Raw genomic sequence first — 8,979 nt, 5'->3', positions numbered from 1 at the left:
GCGGGGAGATACGCTGCGTGATTGACAGCTTTGACACCAAATGTATATGCGTGAAAATCAGATGACATGATTTCACAACTTTTCATTGGCCATTTAGATATGTGAAGCGTATACGGAAATGAACCTGGACATTCAATCCGTCGAAAAATCTCAAAATCGGCAAAATGGACATACGTGGTTTTCATCGGACAGCGACGATATTGTATGATGAAGAAAGAAGGTGCTATATAGCACCGCTACCATATACAGAACATGTTAAGATATGATGCTATATAGCACCAAAAGTGGTTCCTCTATGATTACGACGAAGAACCATTTTTGTTGCCATATAGAACCTTTTTTTTAGAGTGTAGAATGATGTTCATAGACCCTTTCCCAAATGGCACACTTTATGTGCACTTTCGGACTTAAGTCCACGAGACTGCAAGGTGTCCCATTTGTCATTTTAGGTCCTGGAAGGGTGCTCGCGAGCACCCCCTTTGAGGTTTATATGCGCCCTAGATGCGCACTTCTGCAGAGCCCGCACTGGTGCGGGTAACGCAGCGGACTTCTTCCCGGCAGTCAAAGCTTCATTACATAGTGTAAGTGCAGACTCAGAGGAAGACCGCGAGGGTTTAGGGTGCCATTTGGGACAGGGCCATAGGGATTTCCTGGAATGACATGCGCTATTGTACTTCTGCGGCACATATTTGGAGTATCTTGCATGTGAGCGCCCTCTGGCTTACAGATGGAGCAGCATTTACTACTGATCACAGCCGTGCTTCACTGAGGCCCTGTCCCAAATGGCACCCTAAACCCTCACGGTCTTCCTCTGAGTCCGCACTTTCACAACGTAATGCCGCTTTGCCTGCCGGGTAGAAGTCCTTGTGTAGCTCGCAAACTTGCGGGCTCAGCTGAAGTGTACATCCAGGGCGTATAGCAGCCGCAAAGGGGGTGCTCACGAGCACCCTTCTTTAAGCTTAAATGACGAATGGGACCCCCTACGTTCTTGTGGACTTAACGGACACGCGCACGCAGCGGTCCACAAGACCGAAAGTGCACATGAAGTGTGCCATTTGGGACAGGGCCTGAAAAGCTGCGCATTACTAATCGCAGCCTTTGCCAAATCACATGCGGTGTAATTGTGATTTATTGTGCAGCCCTAAATAAAATGTCTTTGTTGTTTTCATGGTTTCTACGGAAATCAAGGGTACAGATATGCACAGATATGACGTCATTGACAGGCGACACAAGGACATAATCCTTAACACTGGTTAAAATGGCTGATTTTTTGGATTTAAACGTTGTTGGAAACTTTGGGATAATGCATGATGCAAACAGCTAGGTAAACAACATAGGTTACATTGTTCTAGTGGTTTTTGGATATTTTAATCTAAAAATCTTACATATTGTGCCTTTAAATAAATCTAAGTTCACAAAGGTTTTAATATGTAATATTAATTTGGCAGGATTGTGTGTTAACTAAGTTCTAATTTTATGTTTTGTAATATGCAACACTGAAGCAAAATTGATTTTCTTATTTCTTATTATTCAAACACTGGCTTCACTGAGGCATAAAAGCAACAAAATAAATGCCTAGTCCCTGATAAGTAAGCAAAACAGGAATTAATGCAGGACCTATTATGCTTCAGGTGCAGGTGTGTTTTATTAGAAATTTTAGCATATAAATCTCTCGGCGCGCCTGCAATACTATTAACCTAACTTCATAGATTAAACACAAATCACGTCGGTCACACAATCAAAGCGATTCTAAATGTGAAGTTGAGTCTGGTTGAAGTGAAATTAAACAGTTTATTTCCCTCCTCAAGAAAGGCAGTGTAGGGCAATTTTCCAGTGGCCAGATCCAGAATAATATTACCCGCTTCAGAGGTTCTGCTCAGGAAAGTGTCTGAAATCGCTGCAGGTTTTGAGGTGCTCCTGCCACACGTGGGGAAAGTATTAAATGGCCTTAAATTCTGATGGAGGGCATATTTCATCAAAATAACTGCCGCTCAGAGAGAGATATTCCTGACATGTGTGCCCACAGTCTTATTTAATTGTGCATCCAGCACTGAAGGAAAGGTCAGTGGATCAGAACAATAGCTGTGCGGCCACTAAACCAAATCAAACCAACTGAAGAAATTGGCCTTTACGGAGACAAAAGACAGGAGATAGAGGCAGACAGAAGAGTAAAAGAAGAAAAGACAAATAAATAGAAAAGAACAGGAAATGTTAAGGAGTAAGAGACAGAAAAATGGAGAGAAGAGAATCATTTCTGGTGAAATGTTTATTCATTCATTTTGGACTGGTGAAATAGTGCAAAGCGCTATTGGAGAAATGCTCTATAAGCGGTCATCCGTAATTCATTTATTCGGTGAGTAAAACTTTCCAAAAATAAATGTTTACTGAGAATATAGTATTTGGATGGTCATGTGATCTAAATACTCAATCCATGTAAGCCACTGACATGAATGAAGGTTATCTCATGCGATTGTACATTATTTAAAATATTTTTAAGTAGGCCTACTATTAAAGTAACTGACTGCACCTTTACTTGTATTTTGTGCCTAGTGCCCCCTGGTGGTGAACATATTAGTGCACTTCTGGTAAAGGTAAAAGGTACGAAGGTAAAAAGAGTTTCACCTCAGTCATATAATAATTCTCCCTCTTCACACCAACTCCCATGGCACCTAACACATCTATTAAAATAATCTCAAATAAACCTGGATTCCAGATGGATTTAGTGTAGAGTTCAACTCAAACAAGCAGTAATACCACAATCTCAAGAGAACACAAAAATGTTACGTTCAGTTCTCTGTGCCGTGAACACGGTCTAGTTGCATGGCAACAGGTTCTATATGACACAACAAAACTCGGATAGGAATAAAAGCAGTACTGCATGCACAATGAACTGTATAACAGAGGATCAGCAGCATAGTACAGCTAATCCAATGCTGAATCACTGAGCGGCCTGTACGCAAAGCTCTTTCATTCAGAGGTCTGATCAAATTCATGACGCAAGAATAAATTAAAACTCATTTACATTATGTAAGACTCTTTTTAAGAGATATAGAATAGAGTTCCCCGGGGAAAACAAATGCAGTCTTGAAGGTGAAGTGTGTTATGTTTTAATGTTAAAATGTTTTGTTTTTTTCTATCCTAGTTTAATATGCAGAGACTGTGGCTGTGTCCGAAATCGTAGGTTAGGAAACCTTGAGTAGGTACTTATTTTAAATCAGTAATTACTTTAAGACTGTTAAAAAAGTATGTTCTATATAGTATGAGTGTGTGTATGAATGTGTATGAATAGTATGAATGTAATCTGGACATACTACAACGCCATGTTGTCATGGTCATGTGACCTACCAGTCAGTTAAGATTGGTTCACTGCCATTCATAAATGTCCATTGTATGCACACATCAGAATATCGCTGGAAGTAGAAGGTCATCCAGGTACAGAATAGCCTACTGTGAATTCAGACGCTCTTCTTTTGTCACATGCTATGTTTTTCGCCGACTATATGGTAGGGAAGTATGCGATTTTGGATGCAGCCTGTGTCTGTTTCAGGCAGGGCTATTTGTTTGTTCAACCAATGAGAGTCGGGGGAGTTATTATTTTCGCAACGGGTGATGCTATAGTTGTCCAGAAATTACACCGATCAGGCATAACATTATGTCCTAATATTGTTTTGGTCCCCCTTTTGCTCTCTGATGCTCGATTGGATTGAGATCTGGGGAATTTGGAGGCCCAGGCAACACCTCAAACACAATGTTGTGCTCCTCAAACCATTCCTGAAACATTTTCACTTTGCGGCAGGGCACATTATCCTGCTGAAAGAAGCCACAGCCACCAGGGAATACCGTTTCCATGAAAGAGTGTACATGGTCTGCCACAATGCTTAGGTAGGTGGTACGTGTCAAAGTAACATCCACATGGATGGCAAGACCCAAGGTTTCCCAGCAGAACATTGACCAAAGCATCACACTGCCTCCACCGGCTTGCCTTCTTCCCATTGTGCTCCCTGGTGCCATGTGTTCCCCAGGTAAGCAACGCACACGCACCCGGCCATTCATGTAATGTAAAAGAAAATGTGATTCATCAGACCAGGCCACCTTCTTCCATTGCTCCGTGGTCCAGTTCTGATGCTCACGTGCCCACTGTTGCCGCTTTCGACGGTGAACAACGGTCAGCATGGGCACCCTGACTGGTTTGCGGCTATGCATCCCCATTTGCAACAAGCCTTCGCACCCCACGTGCATTAATGAGCCTTGGTCGCCCATGACCCTATCGCTGACCGTTACCACTTTTGATAGATACTGACCACTGCAGACCGGTAACACCCCACAAGAGCTGCAGTTTTGGAGATACTCTGACCCAGTCATCTAGTCATCACAATTTGGCCCTTGTCAAACTCGTTCAAAACCTTACGCTTGCCCATTTTTCCTGCTTCTAACACATCAACTTTAAGGACAAAATATTAACTTTCTGCCTAATATATCCCACCCACTAACAGATTAGATAATCAGTGTTATTCACTTCACCTGTCATAATGTTATGCCTGATTGATGTAGACACTATAATTAAATTTAATTAAATTACATAAAATACTAAGTACAAGAGTAAGAATTAAACATGAAATATGAATGCAAAATTACAAATCACAACTTAAACTAAAATTAAAATAAAAAAATAAAAGCTAATAATAAAATAAATACTCTATAAAGTATATAAATAATTCTGTAATAGGTAAAAATCACAATAGTTTTCCACCACATTTTTTTTCCCTCAATATTTGTTTTGTTTTAATGTATGACCCTATTAAAAACAGAAATCTTAAACCAGCCTAGGGGTTTTTATCTAGTCTTCCAGACCGGGCTGGTAGGCTCATGTAATGGCCAGCTGGCTGACCAGCTAAACCAGCTGAACACCATCTTGGCCAGTGTAGGAGACCAGCTAAGATATGCAAATCATATTAAGAAAGTGTGACTCATAAATCCTTGATTATTCTATGAGTTTATGCTGAACAAAAATAACATACAGTAGGCGGTAGATTGCAATAGTGTTCATATTGTTTAATATTTCAATGCAAATGAAAATGAATTAAAAGTGTTTGCACACATCATTTTTTAAGTGTATATATTTGAATGCATGCACTACCCCAGCTTGTCATCATGTGAGCTGCATGTGCACGCTGAGCTCTCCCCATCAGGACATGTACATCTGTCAACCAGAAGGAGCTCTAGAGGTGAGCTCAGTCGAAGAGACGTCAATTCCCAAACACACACGAAACTCTCCAGTGGCCCCACCGCCCTGCAAATCATCACCGGATAACGTGCCTAAGAGGTGCTGAAGCTGACAGGGAAGGACATGGATCAGAAAGCAGAGCTAGAAGATAATTAACTCCTCCATGAGCCTGCTGATCAATGCAAACATGCCTCTGATTGATTGTAAGACTGCGAAAGTAGAAACTGAAGGGGTGTTAGAATTAGCTACATCCCTTGAGCACCCACAGGTGTGCTAACCTGCGCTTGTCTATGAGAGGTGAATGTCAAAGTGTTTAATCCACAGTGGTGCGTAATCATGGCAAGAGGTCTAAGCCAATTATCTCCCCTCATACACGGCATTAAGGAGTGGTCCCAATGAAAGCAGATCATCCTATCAGCCTGTTATCTCATATAGAGAGAGGAAGGGCAGAAGATTGCAGGTCAATTGACTCTTCCTTCCCCTGGGGTTACTAAGGAAGCCCATTTTCACCAAATAAGAAGAAAAAAAATAAAAATAAATTCAGGCCTTGGTCTTGGTGATAATGTGAATCATAATTGTCAAACAATCTAAATTATGAGCTAAGTCATTCTTATGTGATGAAAGTTGACAAAAAGAAAAGAGTGAGAATCGAAACAGAGGAAAAGTCTTAATATCACATAAAAGGCAAAATTATGATATAATAAGTTATAATTATGATATTTGAAAAGTTGAAATTATGAGTAATAATTGAGAAAAAAAACGTCTCCGGTTACGGATGTAACCTAGGTTCCCTGAGAACAGGGAACTCGCGCTGCGTCAGCTTGACGCTACGGGGAACGCCTCCAGCGTGACAGGTGTCTGAACTACTATCGAATCACGGCAATCATATTGACCGGCGACAGCCTATGATGTCATCAAGGTGCGACCAGGAAGTATAAAAGGGCGCCTTGCCAACATGACACCGCCCTTCGTCTGAAGGGACTGTTTGGCAGGCAAACCCTGAGGCATGGCAAAGCGACGCAGCGTCTCGTTCCCTGTTCTCAGGGAACCTAGGTTACATACGTAACCGGAGACGTTCCCTTTCGAAAGGGAACTCGCGCTGCGTCAGCTTGACGCTACGGGGAACGAAATACCAACGCCGCCATGCCGAGGGGAGTGCATGCCTACTGGCAGTGACAACTGTCAGAACAAGCAAATTCAATTGAAATGCCTGAACCACTCCCCCTCTGGTCACATAAGGCTGTCAGTGACAGCATTCCCTACGGTCATAGCCCAAGCTATAAGCCTGAGTAGGAAGCTTCGAACACTTAGAGAAGTTCTACCCAGGCCGCTCAAAGGCCTGGATCCAACCCATTCGAAAGAAGGGGGCTCCTTTAAGGGAATGTGGCTAGGGGGCCCTAGGGACCGTGACGCCTCCCGCCTGCCTGGGACCCGGATCTCAGTGGCATGCAGGTCCTCAGACGCTGCCAAATGTTCGCTATTCCTCGGCGATGCTGGCCCTCAGGCCCAGACTCCGCCTGTTGCGCAACCACCGCATCAGAAAAAAAAAAAGAAAAAAAAACCTTCCCTGATCGAGATCCCTCAGCAAACTGGCCTGGTGCACATGAAACACCGCCATGGTGTAAGAAGTAGCACCGGGCTGACCCGCTGCTGTGTATGCCCTGCCATTAAAATGACACATCGTTTAAGTGGCAGGGTTGGAGCGCTCAGCTTCCCAGAGATAAACATCCCATTAATCGGAGGCAACGACACATACCCACATCAGCATACTGCTGATGTCATACCGCTGATATCAGTGAACATGAACCGAACATAGGTTATTCCATGCCCTCTCGATCTAATTAGGAAGATCAGGAAGGAATGAAAGCCCAACTGAGCCAATGATTATGGCCGGGGAGAGATCGATCGTTTATTTCAATATGAGCGATCTCTCCTCTAACGCAACAACACAGCGGCCGCAGCCCGCCTGCAGCGCGTTTCATAACATTCAACGGCTCAGCATACACAGTCGGGATGGCTGAGAAGATTAATCCTCCTTCTCACAGCCATCCCTAGAGCACTTGGAAACAAGTCTCGTCAGCCGCCAGATCGTCAAAGGGAAGAATGCCTTCCTGTGACGATTCAGCGAGCTCTATCCAGGAAACCATGACGTGAGTCCGCGCTCAGCCTCGGCATGAACGGGGACCGCATCATCAGTCTCGGATGCCAAACCCTCTTCCCTCAGGAAGAGAATCAGACGAGAGCAGAGCGATCTCAGATTGACAAACGGTCACATTAAACAAACAAACAGACAACTCGATAAGAGCTGACTGTGCATGCTCTTGATCCCAGGCAGAAACACACAGCTTGTGTGTATACAATAATGAATTTGGATTACCTTACTCGAAGCAATTCAGACAAAACAGTCCCTGAAGACGAAGAAGCGGTGTCATGTTGGCAAGGCGCCCTTTTATACTTCCTGGTCGCACCTTGATGACATCATAGGCTATCGGCGGTCAATAGGATTGCCGTGATTCGATAGTAGTTCAGACACCTGTCACGCTGGAGGCGTTCCCCGTAGCGTCAAGCTGACGCAGCGCGAGTTCCCTTTCGAAAGGGAAACTAAATTATGAGATTAAAAAAATGTGAAATGAAAGTCTTAATATCATATAAAAATACAAAATTATGTGATAATTATTATTATGAGATAAAAATGACTTAATGTCGTAATTGAGACAAATTAAATTGAAATAAAATGTTTAAATTTACAAAAATTATGATATAGTCAATCACATAAAAAGACAAAATTATAAGATAAAAAGTTGACATTGACACAAAAAGGCGAAATTATGAGATAAAGTCAATATCACAAAAAACAAAATGATGAAAAAAAATATTAATGTTAAAAAAATTATCTCAATGTGTCAATTTTGACTTTTTTCTCATAATTATTAATTCTCATAGTTTAGTTTTTTGTGATATTTTATTTTTATCTTTATTCGTCTTTTTGTGTCAATTTCAACTTTTTATCTTACAACTTTTTATCTTTAAATTTTTTACACATTGAGATAATTTGTCCATTTTGACTTTTTATCTCATAATTATTATGTCAAAGTCAAAATTGTAAGATAAAAAGTTTAAATTTACACAAAAAGGCGAAATTATGAGATAAAGTCAATATCACAAATAAATCTAAATTATGAGAATTAATAATTATGCGATAAAGAGTCAAAATTGACACATTGAGATATTTTTTTAAAATTATGTCAAAGTCAAAATTGTAAGATAAAATGTCAGTTATCACAAAAACTAAATTATAAGATGTCATAATAGATGTGATTTTTTCATGTTATAACTATGACTATATGTCATAATAATGTCATAATAATGTCATTATGTCATAATAATGATTTGCCAAAGCAGGCTTTTTCTTATGTTGCGGAAATGGGCTAGCATAGATTAGTTTCTTGCTGAGACGAGATTTACAGAATTTTCTGATTTTCAGTAAATGTGTTGATAAAGTGGTTCATTTAAATGGATATTATTTGTAGATAAGTTGGAAAGTATGATATTGCAAATAATTTTGACCTGATGTCTGTTTTAAAGAAACTATTAAATTATGCAGTGACATTGCTTAGGTAAGACTGATGAATAACACATTTTTTTAATGTGGGGTTAAGTAAAGTGTCAACTGTGTACTATACAGGCAGGGAAAAATAGAGCAAGAAAGTGGTTTGGTATCGTAATCCCTTGTCAGAGGGAATTAAAGACGTGTG

This window comes from Gobio gobio, assembly GCF_949357685.1.
Source record: "Gobio gobio genome assembly, chromosome: 5".
NCBI lineage: Eukaryota > Metazoa > Chordata > Actinopteri > Cypriniformes > Gobionidae > Gobio > Gobio gobio.
The sequence above is the reverse complement of the archived record's forward strand: the minus strand, read 5'-3'. Positions refer to the sequence as shown.